The sequence below is a fragment of the Medicago sativa genome, chromosome 6 (genome assembly GCF_051527215.1).
Source record: "Medicago sativa cultivar Bolivia chromosome 6, Bolivia_mono, whole genome shotgun sequence".
Classification (NCBI taxonomy): domain Eukaryota; kingdom Viridiplantae; phylum Streptophyta; class Magnoliopsida; order Fabales; family Fabaceae; genus Medicago; species Medicago sativa.
Window position 1 is genome coordinate 34,074,666 of NC_140754.1, and position 23,970 is coordinate 34,098,635.

Consider the following 23,970-nt stretch of genomic DNA (forward strand, 5'->3'; position numbering starts at 1 on the left):
TATCTAAAATCTGATAAAATAAAATAAGACATGAACTAAATAATTAGGTCTCCTAAAAAAACTAAGGATTCTTACTAGGAAGAACCTCATTTCTCGTATAATCATTAGGGATATACAGTGTGGGCATTGCCGGGAAGTGTTTTAGGTTTGAGGAATGCTAATCCAAACCCTGAGACACACCCTTTTTTACCCGGCAGAGGATGGCATCCATGTGAGTCTAAGGAATCTAGTTACTGGAAATGACACTAATACTTCCCTTCTCAGGCGACAAACGTTGTCGATTGATTTTTTGGCACTGGGTCTCAGTAAAGCGAGATGATGTAGAAATCACCCGTTGCAGTGAGAAGCCAAGATGATGAGCACGAATTTTTGATGATATTGTGCTACGGTTCCAAGTGGTGGTGGTGGGACTTCTGCAGCTACGTATTGACTTTTAGTGAATCTGAAAAAGAATCATAAAGTGGGTATTTGTTTATTGAATCTAATAAAATTTAGGGAAGGTTTGGTGGCAACGAAGGTGTGAGTGTGACTTATATTTTAGTTTGAAAAAAAAAAGGTGTGTAAACTTATCAAGTTAGAGAAATGATAGCAATACACATTCTAACACATACTTTTCAACGCATTATGTTTGATTGATTTAAATTCACTTGAGTCCCACCAAATTTATATGGGACGCACATGATTTGGTGGGACCCTTGTGAATTTTAACCAATTAAAGAGAATATGTTGGAAAGTGTATGTTAGAATGCGTGTTGCTTGCATTCTTCGTCAAGTTAACAAATAACAAGTAACAGTTGAGGTAAACATATGCCTCTAAGATATTGTCAAATTACATAGTTTTCCATCCAGTGATCTTAGATAGGGACCAAACTAAAATTTAGTTTAGTCAACCATCCATAAAAGCCTTAAAAGGCACAACGCTTAACCATCCTTGGACATAAACACAACAACGCTTAACCATTTATGACGGAAGCTTATCAACATGGCTTAACCATCATGAACAGAAGCACAATACAAGAATCAAGCAATGAACCCAAATGAATCCAACAAATCAACAAAAACAATGAGCCAATGGAGATGCATAGCCATGTGATGTGTCTTCAAACCATAGAAAACAAATCCATGTTGATGCAACTTCAAGCCATAGGCCAAGAAATCAATGCTTCCAACAATGAAGCTTAAGAAAGAACCAACATATCCAAAATCAGAAAAAAAATGCAGCAGTAATGTTGCACAATATAAATCCAAACATGCAGCCAAGAGACATCAAAATGAACCCAAGAAAATGCTTTAAAAGTCTGCCCAAAATTCATCAACGATCCAAGAACAAAATGAAAGGTAATCATGCGTTTAAGGACCCTTTTTTTATTGCTATATTAGATTAAAAAAAATTGTCCATAGTTTTTTTTTTTGGGCCTTCTTTTTTATGAATATAAAGTTTGCATTTTCACTCCTATTCTGCTTTTTCCCTTAATTTGCTAGAATGTGAAAAATGCAGCTATTTCTTTGAAAAATACAGCTATTTCATCTAATTTGCTCATTTTTCGTGAATAACAAACTATTTGAAACGGGTTTTTAACTAGTAATTTGGGAAAATGGAATAAATTATACTGCAACCTAAAAATGATTGATTTAGCATAAATAAGACAGTTATTTGTAGATGTGGTCTTTCAGATTTTTCTCAAGCAAACAAGCATTGTTAACCTTTATGTAAAAAAGGTTCCACATTAGATTTTATTGAAGCGAATAAATTGAATAAAATTCTACAATTACTATATGATAAGTTAAGTTTGTATTTAAAAAAATAATGGAATAAGTTGTAATGAAGTTACCATCAACCTACAGATGACCCAAAAGAAAATTATAGGTAAACTTACCATCAATTTCAACCACGCACTGAAGTGTTATATTTTCTTACAATATGATTGACAATTTACCAGCAGTTGTTCAGTGAGATTCCTTTTAGAATTATGGGTTAATAGGTCTTTACCCCCTGTAATATAGGTCATTTTCGGTTTTGCACCATGTAAATATTTTTTTTATTTACCCCCTGTAAAAAAAAATTGTTTTGATTTACCCCCCTAATAGGCTAAACAAAAACGAAAATTATTTCTTGAAAAAAATAAAATAAAATTGGTTTTTGTTTGGCCTATTAGGGGGGTAAATAAAAAAAATTACAGGGGGGAGAATCAAAAAAAAATATTTTACAGGGGGAAAACCGGAAATGACATATATTACAAGGGGGTAAACACCTATTAACCCTATAATTATCTAGTCAAGAACAATCACTTTGTCATCTACTATTTAAAATCAAATGAAAGTATAATTAACCTTATGCTTAATACAATACAAAACATTATGAAAGTCTAAGTGTGTGTTTAGTTCTGCGGTGACATAATTGATTTTGAATGAATTAATTGTGTAAATTTGACTTCATCTAATATTAAGTTTATTGTAAAATGATTTGTATTTAATCCTGCCAAGGCCGGTCCCAAGCCCGGGTAAAAGGAGAGGGTTGTGTTAGGCCTCGATAGTCAACGTAAAACTTTGTTGAATCTCTATGACATGGACCAAATATGGAATAATGTGATTAGTGGTATGACTAGACAAGATAGGATTAGGAATGACATGTAGAGAGAGTGGTAGAAAATAGGCTTAGATGGTTTGGACATGTAGAGAGAAGACCTGTAGATGCCGTTGTTAGAAGAGTATATCAAATGGAGGAGAGTCAGGTTAAAAGAAGTAGAGGAAGACCTAAGAAAACCATTCGAGAAACCATTAGAAAAGATTTAGAGGTCAATGAGTTGGATCCAAATATGGGTTTTGATAGAACACTATGGCGTCAGTTGATCCATGTAGCCGACCCCACTTAGTGGGATAAGGCTTGGTTGTTGTTGTTGTTGTATTGTAAAATGATTTGTATTTGGATACATTTATATAAAAGGTGAGTTAAACAAAGAATTCAAGGTTAAGAATCGATCTTAGAGATAAAAACTCTAAATTCTAGCTTCAAGACAAATTCCATTTTGTAGGTTAAATCAATTATACTCAAGAAAATTAATTAAAACATATCAAAATTAATTATACGCCTACATAATCGAGTTCAACTCCTCTAAACGTGAAACGAAACATGCACTAATACTTTCTATGATTAAATATGACCGGGGAGGTCTATCAAAACTACATTGACCATACCACCTTGAACTCCTCAATCCACTGCTCTTTAAACCTAACAAACTTGACCCTCTCAATCGTATTCAATAGCGGCCTCGCCAACTCCAACGGGTTGGACTTTCTGGGGTATAAACTCACATTGTTATTATTGCCGGGAAGTTATCGATCGATATATGGGACATCAAAGCAGAGGATGGTGAAAGCGGTTTTATGATGATTTATGCAAACACGAAAGCTCCAGACAACATTGACTCCATTAACCCATATATCGAAGGTGGATAATGGAGTAAATATTTTCTTGAACCTTCATGCGGCATAAATCTTCTTAAAACTGCATTCGCCATCCTCGACTTTAATATCCTTGATATCGAAGGCCAACTTCAAAGCAATAATAACATTATCACCAAAATAAGGGGATATGATTTTGGAAAAGTAGATAATTATGGATGGTGATATAATTGTGGAGGACGTGATAAAGTAAAGATGTAAGAAAACACTGGATGATCTGATTAAGGGTTAGATAAAATGGAGAGATTTCTGTATTTTGGAGATGATAAGAAAAAGTCAACACGAGATAAATTTGTATATTGAGAGAAAAAGATAATTTCCTATGTTGGAGACGACAAGATAAAGTCAAGACCAGATGTTTCCTAAATCCTCTATTCACTTTTGAATTTTACAAGTTGGGGACTTTAGTCATCAATTATGTTTCATTCAAAACGGATTTAGTATTAGAAAGACTAAATAATTACAGCGACAATGACTAAAAATGTTGCATATTTTATTCTAAATCTTGAGCTATATGGGTAACCAAAAAATCTTGAGCTATATGTATGGTCTGTGAACAATGCAAGAATTGACTTCTCTTTGTGCGAAAATTTTGATTGAATTAAGCAAAATATACATCGCAAAGAATCTAATTCAAGGAACCTTGACCATTTGATGCTTTCTACCTATGAACGATTTTAAACACCAATGTTTACAAAATTATAATCTATAGGTTTTCTTTGTCATACAATGCAAAGATATAAAGTAAAGATGAGAGAAAATGACGGACGATACAAAGGACAAGCATTACTTACGATTTTGAAAAGCTTTCTTTTGGTGCAACCTGCCATTTTAAATGTATCATAAAATAACATAATTAGACAAACAAAAGAGAAGTTAGAGAAAAACCATTCAAGTAATCTCTATGAAGATTCATGTCCTGATATCAAACAAAAGAGAAGTGAGAGAAAAACCATTCAAGTAATCTCGATGAGGATTCAAGTTTGAAAAGTGTCGATGAGGATTCAAGTTTGCATCATCAATTACTCTTTCTCTTCTTCCTTAACACAATTTAGGGGTTACAGGATGAGAAGCCAAATGTTAATTACTTTTTATTTCGTGCCTTCAATTTTCACGTTTATATTTCAGGCGCATAAAGAAACTGAGTACTTAAATTCAAATCATTGTGATTGTTTTAGCAATTGTAGCGCAAAAAATTATTGAATAAATCATCAAGATTGTGGGAAACTGAGTACTTAAATTCAAATTATTGTTATTGTTGTTATGTTCATATATGCAAACTTATGATGCCAATATCCCATCTAATTATATCATTAACATACCATGAATTAGAATCACAATCAACAGAAAACAAGCATAGATAAATTCCAGGACCAATAATCTCTTTGTTAAGAAGATCCCTTTTGACAGAATCTTGAATATCAGGACCAATAATCTACATCACAAATTCCATGAGTCACATTTTGTTAGAAGAAGAAGGCACATAAATAAACTTATTACATAAATTCGAATCATTCGCTAAAAATCATTGAAAACAAAAAAAAAAAAAAGATAGAGATCAAGTAAACTTATCTGTCCTTGATAGTGTTGTATAATTGAGCCATCGACACAGTTTCAATAACATCTTCTGGCAATAACTAATATGAAATATGCAAAATAATAAATCATTACATAAACTTGAGTTGTTTCGCTCTTTTTTGGTTGCTAACTATTTTTTAACAATTATATTGAAGGTCAAGTGAAGTACGTAACGAGTGAAGGGAAGAGAGATACGACCCAAGAAGTTGTTTTTATTTAATTACAACAATGTTACGTGACCGTGCAAAAATACAGGTCTTTTACTAGTTTAATAACATAATAAGTGTCATCCTTGTCCTGTATTCAAATATAATTAATCAATCCAATAGATAATTTAGGCCTCATTATACTGATAATGTAATAAAATAAATATCCATATAGTTATCTAAAATCTTATAAAATAAAATAAGACATGAACTAAATAATTAGGTCTCCTAAAAAAACTAAGGATTCTTACTAGGAAGAACCTCATTTCTCGTATAATCATTAGGGATATACAGTGTGGGCATTGCCGGGGAGTGTTTTAGGTTTGAGGAATGCTAAGCCAAACCCTGAGACACACCCTTTTTTACCCGGCAGAGGATGGCATCCATGTGAGTCTAAGGAATCTAGTTACTGGAAACGACACTAATACTTCCCTTCTCAGGTGACAAACGTTGTCGATTGATTTTTTGGCACTGGGTCTCAGTAAAGCGAGATGATGTAGAAATCACCCGTTGCAGTGAGAAGCCAAGATGATGAGCACGAATTTTTGATGATATTGTGCTACGGTTCCAAGTGGTGGTGGTGGGACTTCTGCAGCTACGTATTGACTTTTAGTGAATCTGAAAAAGAATCATAAAATGGGTATTTGTTTATTGAATCTAATAAAATTTAGGGAAGGTTTGGTGGCAACGAAGGTGTGAGTGTGACTTATATTTTAGTTTGAAAAAAAAAAGGTGTGTAAACTTATCAAGTTAGAGAAATGATAGCAATACACATTCTAACACATACTTTTCAACACATTATGTTTGATTGATTAAAATTCACTTGAGTCCCACCAAATTTATATGGGACGCACATGATTTGGTGGGACCCTTGTGAATTTTAACCAATTAAAGAGAATATATTGGAAAGTGTATGTTAGAATGCGTGTTGCTTGCATTCTTCGTCAAGTTAACAAATAACAAGTAACAGTTGAGGTAAACATATGCCTCTAAGATATTGTCAAATTACATAGTTTTCCATCCAGTGGTCTTAGATAGGGACCAAACTAAAATTTAGTTTAGTCAACCATCCATAAACAGATGAACAAAGTGAGGTGGACAATATATTCCTTTAGACGTATTTAAGACGTTTGACAAGTACAAAACAGAGCAGTGGGATAAGAAGTGAATATATATTAGGTGGTCACAAGAATTTGAACATTTCATTTAATTTGGTCACACACACACAAAAAAAAGTATACATGCTATAATCATTTGAAAATTAATGAGTATTTAATTATTATTTTTTTACTTTTTTCTTTTTATCTGTGTGTGACCAATTCAAGTGTCCAAATCCTTGTGACCACCCAAGAATTACACCTAAGTAGTGATGTTGGACATAATTCTAGTTCTAACGGCTATTCATATAAAGCAAGAGAGTTCTATATTACAAGATAAAGAGAATGAGTCCAAAGATACCAAGAGAACTCAATTACTTGCTACTCAAGTCACTTAGCATTAGTTTTAGTTTGGTGCTATTCAGCCTACAGAGCTTATAGTGCTCCTTCATTTTGTATATAAATAGACATTGTATCTCATCATTGACTAATAATAACAATTCAGTTTTCTATTTTCCTCATTTCATAATATGGTATCACGCGCCTTCTCCCTCGCGGGAAAGGTTGTTACGATCCAAAACGGTTTGTAACCGTTTTTCTTCTTCTCTTCCGTTGCATCTCTGTAATCGATCTTCATTCTTTGATCGATTTTCTTCGTTTTTTGGTGCTTGATTCTTCTTTCTTACCGTGATTCTTGTTTGTTGATTCAATTTTCATCTTTTGTTCGGTTGATTTTTCGATTCAATCGTTCTTCTTGCTTCATCTTCTTCGTTGCATCATTACTCTGTTTTTCTGCAACTTTTTCATCGTGATCATGGCTCCACGTTCTTCTTCACCTGACACTGAATCAGTGTACTATGTTCATCCGAGTGAAAGTCCTACTTCTTTATCCATCACTCCCAAACTCAATGGTTCCAATTACATTTCTTGGTGTCGAACTGTTGAACGCGCATTGGGAACGAAGAACAAATTGGTGTTTATCAATGGTTCCATGCCTATGCCAGATCCAGAATATCTGAATCGTTCTGCTTGGGAACGATGCAATCATCTCGTTCAGTCTTGGCTTATTAATTCTGTTTCTGATTCGATTGCGCAAACTATTGTATTTTGTGACACTGCTTTTGAGGTTTGGACTGATCTCAAGGAAAGATTTTCCAAGGTTGATCGTATTCGTATCTCTAATCTGCGTGCTTCTATTCACAATCTCAAACAAGGTGCAAAGTCTGTTCTTGAATACTTTACTGAATTGAAGTCTCTCTGGGAAGAATTATCTTCACACAGACCTATACCTAGTTGCATATGTGTTCATCCTTGCCGTTGTGAAGCATCACGTGTTGCTAAAAATCATAGGAATGAAGACCAGATCATGCAGTTCTTAACTGGCTTCAATGAGAATTTTTCAGTTGTTAAAACTCAAATTCTCTTACTTGATCCTCTTCCTACTCTGAATAAAGTTTACTCCCTTGTTGTACAAGAAGAGAGCAATACCTCTTCTTTGATACCTGTTAGTGTTGCTGAGGATCCTTCTGTGCAATTGAATGCCACTGATGCTAGAAAGTTTCAGTCTCGTGGTAAAGGCCAGTTTCCCTCTAATTCAAACAAACCTCCAAGGTTTTGCACCTTCTGCAATAGAACCAATCATACAGTGGATTTCTGCTATCAAAAGCATGGGTATCCCAATGTTATCAAGCAACAACAAGCACGTTCTAATGCTGTTTCTCATACTGATTCTGAAGCTGTTACTTCTGAACCAAGTGTTGCTACTTCAGGTTCCTCAACTGGTCTCTCTTCAGAGCAATACTCTCAACTTGTTACCTTGCTTCAACAAGCAAATTTGGTTACCTCAGCATCATCCTCCTCTAACCCTACTTCCAATCATATCACAGCTTCACCTTTGATCTCTTCTTCAATTGCCTCCACCCAAACCTCCACCAATGGTATAACTTCTAACACTTCTCATCTTACACATTGGCTCATTGACTCAGGAGCCAATGAACATATATGTTGCCATTTATCTTGTTTTACTTCTTTATATACCATTTCCCCAGTTAGAGTTTCTTTACCTAATGGTCAATTTACTGTCATTTCTCAAGCTGGTACTGTCTCTTTTACTCCTCAGTTTTACCTCACTAGAGTTCTATATTGTCCAAATTTCCTTTTGAATCTTATTTCTGTTGCTAAAGTATGTGATTCATTATCATGTAGTTTCCATTTTTCACTTGATAAATGTCTTATACAGGACAACAAATCCTTGAGGATGATTGGTTTTGCTAAACAGATGGATGGATTGTACAAGTACCTTCCACCCAATTCTGAGTCATCTCCTGTTTTTTCTAGTTCTATAAATAAAACTTGTAATAGTGCAGTTCAAGTTCCTTGTATTTCTAGCAATATTATTAGTTCTGATGCCTTGTGGCATTTCAGACTAGGTCATTTGTCTCACTCAAGATTATCTCATATGATTTCATTGTATCCTTCTATCAAAGCTAATAAAAATGATGTTTGTGATCTTTGTCATTATGCTAAACATAAGCATCTGCCTTTTACTCATAGTATTTCTCATGCTTCTAGCAACTTTGAACTTCTCCATTTTGATATTTGGGGTCCTTTATCAACTTTATTTGTTCATGGCCATAGATACTTTCTTACCATTGTAGATGATCATAGCAGATTTCTATGGATCATTCTTTTAAAATCTAAATCTGAAGTATCTAATCATGTTAAAAATTTCATTGCCTTGATTCAAAACCAATTTCACATCACTCCCAAATATGTCAGAACTGATAATGGCCCAGAATTTTTGCTCACTGATTTTTATGCCTCTCATGGCATTATTCATCAAAGATCTTGTGTTGAAACTCCCCAACAAAATGGGAGAGTTGAACGTAAACACCAGCATATTCTTAATGTTGGTAGAGCCTTACTTTTTCAGTCAAAATTGCCTCCTTCCTATTGGTCCTATGCTATTTTACATGCAGTTTTTCTTATCAATAGAGTGACCACCCCATTACTCCACAATCAATCCCCCTATTTTATCCTTCATAATCAACTCCCTGATGTTCATTTGTTCAAGGTTTTTGGCTGTTTATGTTATGCTTCTACTCTCACCAATCACAGAACGAAACTAAACCCTAGAGCTCGCAAATCTCTCTTTTTAGGGTATAGACCAGGATACAAGGGTTTTGTCCTTCTTGATTTGCTTTCTAGAGATATTTTTGTCTCTAGACATGTCTCTTTTCATGAAAACATCCTCCCTTATCATATTGATTCTACTTCCACCACTTTGAGTTGGGAATATTTTTCTCCCATTTCAGTTTCCTCAAATTCCCAACCTCCTACTCCTCCCACCAATAACTGTCAACCCATCATTTTTGATGACATTCCCACCAATGATTCAACACTTTCTGATTCTTCTTCACCCATCATACCTGCTCCTAGACATTCCACCAGAGTCAGAAACCCTCCTACACATCTCAAAGACTTTGTTTGCAGCAATATTTCTGCATCTACCTACCCTTTACATCATTATCTCTCATATAATAATATTTCCTCTTCTCATTTTTCCTTTATTGCTGCATTGCATACACAAACTGAACCTACCACCTATGCTGAGGCAAGTAAATATGCTTGTTGGAACCAAGCCATGCAAGTTGAGTTATTAGCTCTTGAGAAGACTGGTACATGGGATATTGTGGATCTACCACCACATGTTAAACCCATTGGCTGCAGATGGATTTACAAGGTTAAACATAATGCAGATGGGTCTATAGAGAGGTATAAAGCACGCTTGGTTGCCAAGGGATACACACAGATTGAGGGGCTTGATTATTTTGACACATTTTCACCTGTTGCAAAACTCACTACTGTAAGATTGGTGATTGCCCTAGCCTCAATCAATAACTGGTATTTACATCAGCTTGATGTAAATAATGCTTTTCTCCATGGGGAATTACAAGAAGATGTGTATATGTTAATTCCTCCAGGCATTAAAACTGCTAAAACCAATCAGGTTTGTAAATTGAAGAAATCTCTTTATGGTTTAAAGCAGGCCAGCAGGAAATGGTATGAGAAGCTCACATCTGTTCTCATTCAACATCACTACACTCAAGCAACTTCTGATCACTCTTTGTTTATCAAGAAGACTGCTTCTTCTTTCACTATCCTCCTGGTGTATGTTGATGACATCATTTTGGCTGGAGACTCTCTTCATGAATTTCAACATATCAAGTCAGTTTTGGATGCTGCATTCAAAATTAAAGACTTAGGGTTGCTTAAATATTTCCTTGGTATTGAAGTTGCACACTCCAAGCTTGGCATCTCTTTATGTCAAATAAAGTATTGCCTTGATCTTTTATCAGATTCAGGTCATGATGGCTCTAAACCTGTATCCACTCCTTCTGATTCTTCTTTCAAGTTACATCATGATTCCAGTCAACCTTTTGATGATGTTCCTGCTTATAGGCGTTTAGTTGGTAGATTGTTATATCTTAATACCACTAGACCAGACATAACCTTTATTACACAACAATTGAGTCAATTTCTTTCTCATCCTACTGTCACTCATCATCAAGCAGCTTTAAGAACTCTCAAATACTTGAAGGGTTGCCCAGGCAAAGGATTGTTCTTTCCCAGAAATTCATCTCTCACTCTTCAGGGTTTTTCTGATGCTGACTGGGCAGGATGCTTAGATACAAGAAGATCCATCACTGGTCAATGTTTCTTCCTAGGTCATTCTCTTATTTCATGGAGAACTAAGAAGCAGGTAACTGTTTCCAGATCCTCCTCTGAAGCAAAGTATAGGGCATTGGCTTCAGCAACATGTGAGCTTCAATGGATTTTATATCTCCTTCATGATCATCACATTACTTGTTCCAAGCTTCCTGTCCTCTATTGTGACAATCAAAGTGCTCTTCACATAGCTGCTAATCCTGTCTTTCATGAACGGACCAAACATTTAGAAATTGACTGCCACATTGTGAGAGAAAAGGTTCAAGCAGGCATCCTGAAGCTTCTTCCCATATCTTCTCAGGATCAGTTGGCTGATTTTTTCACCAAACCCCTCTTGCCTCGCCCTTTCTCCATTCTTTTGTCCAAGATGGGTTTGATAGACATCTATCAACCTCCATCTTGTGGGGGGCTATTACAAGATAAAGAGAATGAGTCCAAAGATACCAAGAGAACTCAATTACTTGCTACTCAAGTCACTTAGCATTAGTTTTAGTTTGGTGCTATTCAGCCTACAGAGCTTATAGTGCTCCTTCATTTTGTATATAAATAGACATTGTATCTCATCATTGACTAATAATAACAATTCAGTTTTCTATTTTCCTCATTTCATAATATTCTATGAACAAAGTAATGATGAATCATTTTGTATCATAGACCAATACTAGTGTTTGTTTTTTACATGGCCTTTACATACTTAAACAGTCTGCTTAGGCTTGGTTAAATAGAATAATAATGTTGTTCATCAATTTGGTGTGGCTGATCACTCAATAATTCATCATTATTCAGGCACATCGTATATTTACTTGTTTGTGTATGTTGACGACGTCTGTAATTAACGACATTGGTCGTTAAGGTATCACTAATAGAAAACATCTTTGTCGCCACTTTGATGAGATTGTGTTGTTCCTTTTTCATCAATACAATAGGGAAAAAAAAAAAAAAGTGTACTCTAACAGAGTCATCTATTAATTGCTATGAATTTGTAACACACACATTAACATTGTACCTTATAATGACACGTCAACATCAATAATAATTTGAGAAAATGGAATAAATTATACTGAAACCTAAAAATGATTGATATAGCATAAAAAAGACAGTTATTTGAAGATGTGGTTTTTCGATTTTGCTCAAGCAAACCAGCATTGTTAACCTTTATGTAAAAAAAGTTCCACGTTAATTAGATTTTATTCAAGAGAATAAACTGACTAAAAATATACAATTACTATATCAGAAGTTAAGTTTGGATTGCAAAAAAATGGAAAAAGTTGTAATGAAGTTAACATCAATCTACAGATGTATAAAACAGTATCCTTAAACAATCTATAGATGTACCCAAAAATAAATTTGTAGGAAAAAGTACCATCAATTTCAACCATGCATTAAAGTATTACATTATCTTACAATATGATCGACAATTTACCAACGCATGTACTGCGAGATTCCTTTTAGAAAACCCGGAAGCAAGTGATTTGATATCTATGACAGATCACAAATCTACATGAAATATTATCTAGTCAAGAACAATCACAAAGGCATTTACTATTTAAAATCAAATCAACTAAATTATGGAACCTTATGCTTAATACACAAAATTATGAAAGTCTAATAAGTTTGTGTTTAGTTATGCGGTGACATATCAAGATTAATTCTACACCTATATAATCGAGTTCATCTCCTCTAAAAGTGAAATAAAACATGGACTAATACTCCTGATGATTAAATATAGATGGGGAGGTCTACCAAAATTGCATTGAACTTACAACCTTGAACTCCTCGCTCCACAACTCTTTAAACCCTACAAATTTTAGCCTCTCAATCGTCTTCATAGTGGCCTCGCCAACCCCAACGAGTTGGGTTATCCCTGGTATAAATTCACACTGTTATTACTGCTGGAAGTTATCCTTAGATGTCTGGAATATGAAAGCGGTGGATGCTGCTGGCGGTTATATGATGATTTATGCAAACACTAAAGTTTCAAACAACATCGACTCAATTAACCCATATATCGAATGTGGATAATGGAGTCAATATTTTTTGGAACCTTCATGCGGCATAAATCTTCATAGAATCGCCATCACCTTCCGCAACTCTAATATCCTAGATATCGATGGCCAACTTCAAAGCAATGATAACATTATTACCGATATAAGGGAGTAGAGAATTATTGATGACGATTTCAGATTAAGTACAAGATATAATGGAGAGATTTCTGTATGTTGGAGAGGATGAGAAAAAGTCAACACGAGATAAATTTGTATGTTGCAAAGGACGAGATAATTTCGTATGTTGGAGAGGACGAGATAAAAGACTAAATGTTTTCTAAATCCTCTAAAATGGACTAAGTATTACAAAGACTCTCACTAATAATGTACTTTGTGATCAAATAAAATGGACTAAGTATTTTTTTGGACTAAGTATTATTTTTTTTTTAGTTTAAAATTAAATTAAGAATGTACTTTGTGATCAAATATCTATTTTTTATTTACATCAGTTATCAAACTCTCGCTAATAATATGAGAAGTCTTTCTGCAGATTCATGTCTTATTATTGCTATTTTATAACAAGTAAGAGCACGAGAAGCCAGATGTCTATAATTTTGATTTTGTGCCTACAGTTTTCATGTGTGTGACCTCATTGAGCTTCGATATTCCGTACTCTTTCCCTTAATTTTTTATTTTTTTTATGTTTATACCATGAATTATAGCATTAAAATACCATGAATTATAATCACACTCAATAGAAAACAAGCATAGACAAATATAGCTTACTTGGCTCCTTATATTATGTTTTCTTATCTTTTACATCTCTTTCTTAAGAAGATCCCTTTTGATTTAAAATCTTGAATCTCAAAACCAATAATCAGCAATTGGTGCTGCATCCGTCAATAAACTACACTGCAAATTCAATGAATCGCAATTCGTTAGATGAAGAAGGCACATAAAGAAACTCAAATCATTGTGTTTTTTTTTAGCAATTAGGTCGCAGAAAATCATTGAAAACAAAAATAAGAGAGAGATCAAGTAAACTTATCTGTCCTTAATAGAGCTGAAGAATTTAGCCATCGACATGGTTCCAATAACGTCTTCCAGCAATAACTAATATGAAATTAAATTCAAATCATTGTGCTTTTTTTAGCAATTAGGTCGCAAAATATCATTGAAAACAAAAAAAAGAGAGAGATCAAGTAAACTTATATGTCCTTAATAGTGCTGAAGAATTTAGCCATCGACATGGTTCCATTAACATCTTCCGGCAATAACTAATATGAAACATGCAAAATAATAAATCATCACATAATCCTGATACAACGGAACAACTCGAATTTATCTCACATATTACACGAGATGTACCCTATAAATATTGTTTGCCATGGGTGTATCTTTTTTTCTCTACTCAATGTGGTTCTTCTATCACTCTTACAGGCATAAGAATCTGATAAAACTAAAGCTGAAAAATGTAATAGTTCCGTAGGAGCGAAAGACTACACAACATGTAAATAAAAGACTACAAATACATTTGATATGGCTTATTCCAAATGCGATCAATATTTACCATTATTCAATTCAATTCAATTGCGAAAAACATTGACAAACACAACATGTAAATAACTAACGCAACAATTTGAACATTATGGAGTCATCAGATAGGAGCGAAAGACTAAAATTTGAATAATCACGAATTGATCATTTGAACTATGCTATTAACCATCATTTGACTCTCCAATGCAAACAATAAGTAAAAAAAATTCAAAATCATATTGAGATCAAAGAATAAATAAAAGTGAACAAAATGGCCTCATAGAGAATATCAGATTTTTCAACATGAATTAATTCAGACATATGCTTGTCTATTGAATAATTTATAATCCTTGGCCAATTGAAAACACAGAACAATGAGAAAGTAAAGGAGAAAAAAAACTGCAATGAAATTAGAAAATATCTGGATGATGAATAAGAAGGGACTCAGAGTATTACAGGATTTGTCGGCAAGGTCAAATTGGCCAATTACGACGAACGAGACCTAATTAGAATCGTCACTGTCACCTTTAAATACAATGTAGTTTTAAGAAATTAGTTAGAACAAAGATGAAAACGAAAAGGGATATGGGAGAAGGAAATAGAATGTAATGAAAAAATGCGGCTGCTGCTATGAGAAACCCTAATCTGAGTGAGGGCATAGTATAGAGAGGTGCTTATAAAGAGTAGCGAGTGAGAGCTAGGGTTTTGCATACACGTGAAAAGTTCAGCCTTTGAATGAGTCACTTAAAACATAAATATAGGGCAAAAGACTTATTCTAATATTTCGTGAAATATTAAGCTTTTGAAAGAGTCACTTGCATAAAAACCGTTTATTAGGTGAGAAAAATAAGGCAAAGGTCAGTTTCAGTAAATTTTGGGAAAAATTAAACGTTAAAAGAAAATTCACTTTTTGGATAGCCTTAATTTTTATTAACTTTTGAAATAAAATAACTCTAAAATCACAACATTAAGATCATAGTAAGAAAAGAATTTGGTGCATTAATTCCAAATAGAATACTTCATTTTTTATCTTGGCCCCGTTTGGATAAACAGCTTATATTGGTGCTTATAGCATTAGAGCTTATAGAACTAGAGCTTACATCATAAGTTCTTATACTCAATAAGCTATTTACGTTTGGATATGTACACTAAAAAGTACTTACATAAATTGAAGTGTTTGGATGTGACATTACATAAGCAATTATCGAAATTTTAAATATTTTTAATTTAACAAAGAAATCAAAGAATCGAACCACAATTATCAAGATTTTTTTGATAAAATTAATCAAGATGTAAACAACAATATTCTAATATATTAATTATACTATATATATATATATATATATATATATATATATATATATATATATATATAGTATAATCAATATTCGTCCTTAAAAAAATATCAATATTCATATGACAAAATTAACAACATTAGAGGTGTAAATAAACTTACCATATATATAGATATTAGTGTACGGTTTGTTGCCAAAAAAAGACAAGTTAAGTTTGTTTTTTTTATTCAGTTTCATTTTGTTACGTAACAAAAAAATAATAAAAATATACCTTCAAAAAAAAAAAAAAATCTTAGTTACGTGTGTTACTTTAGTAAAATAAGTATATAGCAATTTTGTTACTCATGCACCGCCAAAGATAACTAACATTATAATTAAAATATGAGTTTTGAAAAAGTGGATCCAGAGAGAATCGAAGGAGGTTACATAAATTCATAAGCTCCTTGTTAAGCCGGAGGATAAGCTGAAAATTTAGCCTTATTAAAATATGACATAAGCAGCTTATGAAACTATGATAAGCTATTTTTATTTATTTACCCAAACACCTTTAAAAAGGCTTATGGGAGTAGATAAGCCCACATAAGCTCAAAATAAGCCAATCCAAACGGGGCCCTTGTCTCATTCATATTCTCTATTCTAATACACATGGTTTTGTACGTTTTATCTTGTCTCATTCATATTCTCTATTCTAATACACATGGTTTTGTATGTTTCAAATGACTAATACTTTAGGAGGGTTTAGAAAGTTGAGGAGAGTGGAGGGCATAATTTTATTTTTTAAATTATAGACACTAAAATGTTTAATTTTTAACTAATTATTTTATAATGTTCTTAGTTTAAAAAATAAAAGTGAGCTCTTCCCCTCCATTCCCATCCTAAACTCTGGAACTTGGGAAGGAGTAACCCACTTGAGTTAGCCTGATGGTATATATTGACTTGGAACCTAAGATTGTGCCCCTCCTTAAGGTTTCAGGTTCTATTCTCCTCGGTGCTAATTTGGGTAGGCTACTTTATCTTCTTCAAAAAAAACGTTGCGGAGGAGTAAGCCTGTTTTTAGGCTGGATGTGAGGCAGGAAACTAAGCTAAAGAATGAAGCACATGTTTTTGTCCTCCCAATTGTCAAGAATAATGTAGTAGTAGAAATGAACTGGTTTTTAATAGTTACATTTTACATTTGATATCTCTCCTTTGTAAATATTTCTATTGATTTACCCTCTCAATCATCTTTATAGAGTCCTTGACAACTCCATCTGGTTGGATTTCCTAAGCTATGAACTCACGATATTATTGTTCCTCAAAAGTTGACTTTTGATATCTAGAATATGAAAGTGAAGGATGTTGAAGGCGGTTTTATAAACATTCACTTCATTGACTCATATATCGTAGGTGGTTAACGGAGTCAATGTTTTCTGAAACCTTCATTCGACATAAATCTTTGCAAAATCGTGTTCACCTTCCTCGATTTTAATATCCTAGATATCGAAGGTCAACTTTAAAGGCACAATAACATTATGACTGATATAAGAGGGTATAATTTGGAAAAGTAGAGAATTATGGATGACGATGAGATTAAAATTTGAAGAACAACTAAAAATTTCTCAATGTGTTTGGCTCACAACTCTTTCAATGCATTCTCACTAGTGCAAAATATACAAAAGAATTATTTATATTATACCTATTTTATTAAAAAGTGGTGTGAAATATAATTAAGGTGGCAATTTTGTAAATATATTAAAAATTTTGTTTTAGTGAGTAAGTTTTTAAACCTAATTTTAAGATTAAATTGGTGTCAAATATAAAATAAAAACAAGGTGGCAAACTTGTATTTATTATTCTATACCTAATTTTAAGAAAAAAGGTTTGAAATTTAAACTTTTTTATTTATTTATTTAAAACTAATAATATATTACTTATTATATTAGTTTTGTTTCTCCTTGGCAAGACTTGAACCATTGACCTCCAACCCTTTATTCCTTTGTTCAAACCAACTCAGCTATTTAACCTCCCTCGGATCATTCCAAACCTGCTTTTAAGAAAAAAAGGTATGATCTTTTTTTTCCACTAAAACTCTTTCACTCTCAGCCTGATGATATATAAGTTCTCGAGTATATCGATCAATTTGTTTCACTCTCAACCTATTTACCTCTCTCCCAATCGATCTGATTCTCTCTCCCTTTCCTCAATCAAACTTTGTCGCTCACCCATTCTTCATCAAACCCTTCAATCAAACTCTCATATTCCTCAATCGAATTTCCCCTATCTCTTTCCTCAATCAAACCCTTCAATCAAACTCTCATATTCCTCAATCAAACCCTGCTGCAATCCAATTTCACAATCGTTCTCCAGTTTCGCGATCGAACTCTCCCGTCTCTAAGGGGTACAGTTCCTCAATGGAATTCTTTCATCATAGTGAAGGTAATCTTCAGTTCCTCCCCCATCCCTGAGATTTTGATTAATTAGCCATATTGTTATGTTTTGGTACTCTATTATTAATGTGTTTGTGATTTTTTTTATTTCTAATGGTGGTTATTTTTTGTTGGGTGTTGTTTTGATTGAGTGTACTATTTTATACATAATTTTTTTTTGCTAATGGATGAAGATTGCATCTTGACTTTTTTATGACTGGTGTTGGAACTTGGAATCATAAAATTGTCTTAATAGACACTCATATTTTCAGTTGTGCAACAACTAAATGGAACTTGCAGAATCATGCATTGATTTTAGTAAAGGTTTTAGTAATGCAATTGATACTTCACTATTGCTATAATGTACAAAGGTATAGAAATCAACGTTTTTCATATCTCAAGTGAAGTACTCAATGGATCAATGTTTTTTTATATCCTTATAATTGTTGTACCCAACTTTATTTATTTTATTTATATCAAAATTTGACCTTACTAATTAGGTTGAACTAGAATCTCTTTTGCCAAAAATTCCTTTTCTATATGATCGAAAGTCTCCTTTTAAATATTCACATTTCTATTTCTAATTTACTTTATATCTTGCTTCGTCTTTTTTAATTCCATTCAGGTTTAAGAAATTTGTACAATTGGCTTCTGATATTGAAGGATTGCTATTGTTGAATACATCCAAGGTAAGCTTGCAATATATAATGATAAATTGTGCTTTAATTGTCGGGCAATAATATCAATAACCAATGCTGATAGTTGTAGTAAAGCTTTTAGAACTGGTTTGGGCAGCTAATCAGTAGCTAGTTAAAATATTAAAGGAAAAATACCTCTTTTGATCCTTTAAGTTTGACAAAAATATCGGGTTAGTCGTTTAAGATTTTTGAGTTCCAAATATGTTTTCTAAGTTTCAAATATATCCCTTAAAAGTTTTTTTAAGTTTCAAAGAGGTCTTTAAGTTGTTAACTTAATGCACCTATTTGAAGTTTTTTAAGTTTTTATGTTTCAAATAGGTTCTTAAAAGAGTAATAAAGACCTATTTGAAACTTAAAAAACTTAAAGGATTAATCTGGTATTTTTGTCAAACTTAAAGGACAAATGAGATATTTTGCCAACATTAAACTATTGTTCACTTTATATTGATTTGATGACTTTCCTAGCTATGTTAATCTCTATGTTGATGCAATCAAGTGGATGAAGCTCTATGGGTAACTGAAAAAGTTGTTCTAAAAGCCAAATCAGAATGGAAAGAAGCTTTTGCATCAAACTTAGTGCTTGTTTGGGATTGAGTTTGGAAGCAAAAAAGCGAGTTTGGGGGATTTCCAAAGCAAAAATTGCCGTGATTTTTAAAAGCTAGCAATTGGAGCTTTTGAGTTAAAGTGGATTGCTACCGTGCTTTTATGAAAACGTGGGTAGAAAAACTTGGTACCAAACAGGCTCTTACTAAAGGTAAAATGATATTATGTATGAATGTCATTATGGTTGTTGTCTATTACAATTTAGAAATATTGATTTCTCTTCTCGTATAGTTCTAAATATTATTTTGTTTTTTCTTTACAATTGAAATTTGTTAACTTTTGCATGTAAGATTAAGTATTTAGTATTATTATATGTTTAAAGAAATTGGTCTAACTTTACTTTTGGTTTCTCTCATATGAGAGAAATAAAAATTTCTGTCATATTGATTTTTAAAGCTTCTAGGCTGAATTTCTTGTCTTTTCTGCTATGAATAAAGCAGCATTGTTTCAAATGATTTATATGACTCTTCAAAACAAATCATGTTTTTTTTTTGTTTACTGTTGTTTTCTTTCCTTGATTGGATTTAATGTTTGGATATTGACGTTCCAGGCTTTAATTATTTCTAGAGGATACCTCTCCTTGCTAAGCAGCAGCTGTTTTGAGGCATCTTGTTTTCAAACAGGATGCTTCTTGTAACATGTTGGTTGCATTTGTGTACTAATGTTAAGACTTTGTACAACCTGCTTAAGAAACTTGTGCAGAGTTTGAAATTTTAATCTATGGTTATGCTCATGGTCAATGATTTCAGGAAAAAAAAATAGTTTTACATATGTTATTTTTCTGTCTCAAATGTGCCTCTTTGTTGATTTGGTTTTGACTCACATTTTACTCTGATTTGTATTTTCATAGGCACATTCTCTTGATAGCCACACAAGTGCTGGTGCAGGCATTGACTCAACTACACAGAACCTTGCTGATAATGTCGGCTTTGACTCAACAAATCTGGTATGGGTTTCTTACTGAATCATCATTAGTCTTATTTATGGATCTCATAAATTTTATTTTCTATTCTTATGTTGCACCTTGTATTACAACAGGGTATGATTTTATTTTCTACATTACAGGTGCTGATTTCCCAAGGTCTTGTATCTTGTACATTTCAGAATGGGACTATTAACACTTATTCCTTATCATTCTGATTGTGTCTTAATGTCACCGTAAGTTAATTCTTATTTGTCCATCTGCTTCTATCTCTTAATTAAACTTTTGTCAGACAACAAATTAATTTAGTTGGTGACTTCAAATTTTTATAGCACAGGGCTTGCAGGACTAATTGCTATGTTGCATGAATGCCTCGATACAAAAGCTATCGTGTTGGGAAAATATCACTATGTTCTCTAGCTCCTCGTGTTGGCCATGCAGGTTTGTTTGAGTATCAAATTCCTTTCTCTACCATCCCCTATTCGAAGCTAGTCTTAGTTAAACTCTGTTGTAACAGCCGAGGATGTTGTTGACTATGGATGAGAACTTGAAGCCTCTATTGGTGCATGGTCGGGTTGGCAAAGCAGTAGACGTTGTTAGACAGGCAGGTCGACCTAAGACAATCATCGACTTTCAGACCCATTCCACTCATGTTCTCTTTTTTTATATGAATAAAGCAGCGCTGAGAAATTTTTTTATCTGAGGTGTGGTGGTTTTAGTTTTGTTAGAGGAGTGATCCACACATTTATGTTGTTGTTTGGTATAGCCTCACAAAGGGTGATGAATAAGAGTTAATTAGTGTGTTTGATTGGGCAGGGTTAGTGATCTTTCTATTGTTTTGAAGTTTGTATATGTGGGTTAGACTTAAGTTGTATTTTCTTTTTTCTACCTTGTACAAATCTTGTGCTTAATGGGGAGCTATTAATTCAAATGTATGCATTTATCCCAGGGCACCATTGTAGTATATTTAGTTATATATTTATGTTGGTTTCTGAACAAACATTAGATGATATTCACTGCAAAAAAAAAAAAAAAAACATTGTGGAATTGAATAACCTGTAGGCGACTCTTTCATATAAAAAAAAAAAAAGTGTAGGTGACAGTGCCTGCAGGTTAATTTTTTTTTAAATTTGCTCCTAGCTTTCTCAGACCGGTTTTTTTTAATAAAATGGGTGTTATATGTTTGTTTTAACACCTGATTTTGTATTTAAAAAGGTGTTACATGCGCGGTTTTACACCTGTTTTAGTGTAAAAGTGGGGTTACAAATACACACATCACACCAGTTTATAAGAAAAAACAGGTATAATATGTAGTTTTTATACCTAATAAAAAACAGGTGTCGTATCTCAAACTTACAACACCCGTTGATATAACCCCGGTAAAAAACAGGTCTTAAATCTCTAAAAAATAGGTTTTGTATCCCTGATTTGCACTAGTGTCTAATCTCTCTGAAACAATCTTCTTAAAAGTCTAATTATATGCACTGTTTTTATTTGATAATAGAATAATAATAGTTGAGTCTTATTATCTCGCTACAAACATTTATTATTAAAGAATAATGCTATTTATAGCGAAATGGTTTTTCGAGAAGCATAGCGACCATGTATTTCAGTTACTCACATTTTGTTGACCAGCTTCTTTCCATTACTCTCCCCATGATTTCCGCTCAGGCTGCTTTCTTATCTGTTGATTTCCTGTTCGTGAAGAATTCGTATATATTGCTGTATATAGGACTACCGATTATTAAAAATAAAGATTGAAAAGAAAATGTGGTTTTTACGGTTATATAATAAATGATGATGAAACTTTTCTTGTGACATAAAGGAGAAAGAAGAGTGAAGAGGCAAGAGTGAAGAGGAAGGAGTAGAGGCAAGAAGTTGGTACACAATTTTGTTGATTGTGGTCAAGGAGAGAAAGAAATGAAGAAATGACAAATAATATTACGTAGAGAAGTTGCAGTGTTTGTTTGTGGGAGTGGGGTCCACAAAAAACCTATATTTTTATTATGCATTTTCAGGTTTGATATTTAACTTGGTATAAGTGAAGACCAAGTGTAAAAAGAAAGTATACCTTACATGACTATTAACATGAGAAATATGGCCAAAGGAATATAATAGTTACATATGATATATATCGGGGCAATGTTAAAGCTTGAGTTCACTTGCACCTTCCCAATCCTGGTGTGAAAAAGAAAAAAAGGTAATCAATCACCTTCAACTCTTGGAACATAAGCAAGGTTCTTCTTTCATTTCAAATAATTAATAATAAAAGAAATTATTCAAAACTAAACATGGAAAAGATCTTCTAGTAGCTCTTTAATCTTCTTTTGTCATCATCAAACAAATCACCGTAAGGATCTATCTCACTTTCATCATCAATGTTTCCTTGATGGTGCATCATTTTAGGAGAGGAACCTTTGCGGTGCTGAGGCTTAGGCTATGGCTACTTTCTTTCTCGATTTGGTCGCCATCTGTCACGAGACGGTATCCATCTTCACAATTCTGACACATCGGAGTTGGCTCTATGTAGGCATAAAGATGCATGAAAATTCTGTGTGTCCAACGCTCTAACTCGTTGGGTTATCGTGGTAAGCGAGAGCAATCAAGGTGACAATAAACATCTACACTTTGTGGGTTGCACATCAATGAAGTGTGTATATTTCAAAAATCTAGAGATAAAAACAAGTTCAAAAACCAATGACTTCTCATATATTACATAAAAAAATCTAAAGCTATTTTATGTTTGTTTACTATCATACAAATCATTTTTTAAAGATTTGAAACACTTACACTTGAGTTCCTAATGTTTAGAAAAAAATAGATTTTGAAAAGGCTACTTGAATTAGCTTTTCATTTTGAGGCTAAAAATGATTTTTTTTAACAAAATGGATGTTTTTAAATTCCAAAACAAACACTACAAATAAAAAAGTGATTTTAAAATAGATTTTTTTTTCAAAAAAATTCAACACAAACGGGCCCTGAAACACCCACAATTCAAAATTCTATAAAATGTAAATATGAAGTGAGGAAATGAATTAAAAAATTACATTGTCGGTTGCCATTGCCAATACCAAAGGTAAAATGCTGCAAGTCGAAATCCATATAGAAATTAACATGTACTGTCAATTTATTTGACAGTGTCTCAACCTCTTGTAAACCATTTTAAACGAAATGGTGGAGCTTAAGGTGCTTTAACAAGCGTAAGCTGTTTTCACTATATATACTTCTTGATTGCAGTTGCTACATGTAAACATCTCATGAATATTTAAACTTGTGTCAAATTTGACCTCATTTTCCATATTAGTTTCTTCTTCTCTTTAAACTCGATCCTCTTAAAAAATAAACGAAGCTTTAAACTAAGTATGACTTTACATGGTTGAAAGATTTCGGTTTTTAAAGTTGAAATTGTTCAAAAACTTCACTAAAATGAGTTGTAAAAAGGCCTGGAGATTTAA

The 23,970-nt window shown here is 33.1% G+C and overlaps 2 long non-coding RNA genes and 2 other non-coding genes across 4 annotated transcripts; 1 reads left to right on the forward strand and 3 right to left on the reverse strand.

The window, feature by feature from the left end:
- Positions 1 to 905: 905 nt before the first annotated feature.
- Positions 906 to 5,142, reverse strand: LOC146914702 (uncharacterized). Its single transcript, XR_015013130.1, has 4 exons — positions 4,785 to 5,142; positions 4,416 to 4,502; positions 4,257 to 4,285; positions 906 to 1,177 (listed from the first exon to the last, which is right to left on the reverse strand). It is a non-coding gene; the product is annotated as an uncharacterized LOC146914702 (long non-coding RNA).
- Positions 5,143 to 14,705: 9,563 nt separating this feature from the next.
- Positions 14,706 to 14,794, reverse strand: LOC146914703 (small nucleolar RNA snR60/Z15/Z230/Z193/J17). The gene has a single exon (XR_015016916.1). It is a non-coding gene; the product is annotated as a small nucleolar RNA snR60/Z15/Z230/Z193/J17 (small nucleolar RNA).
- A 238-nt stretch (positions 14,795 to 15,032) lies between these two features.
- LOC146914704 (small nucleolar RNA Z43) lies at positions 15,033 to 15,116 on the reverse strand. Its single transcript, XR_015016910.1, has one exon. It is a non-coding gene; the product is annotated as a small nucleolar RNA Z43 (small nucleolar RNA).
- Positions 15,117 to 19,359: 4,243 nt separating this feature from the next.
- LOC146914705 (uncharacterized) lies at positions 19,360 to 21,463 on the forward strand. Its single transcript, XR_015013133.1, has 5 exons — positions 19,360 to 19,744; positions 20,444 to 20,539; positions 20,659 to 20,751; positions 20,853 to 20,956; positions 21,033 to 21,463. It is a non-coding gene; the product is annotated as an uncharacterized LOC146914705 (long non-coding RNA).
- The last annotated feature ends 2,507 nt before the right edge of the window (positions 21,464 to 23,970 follow it).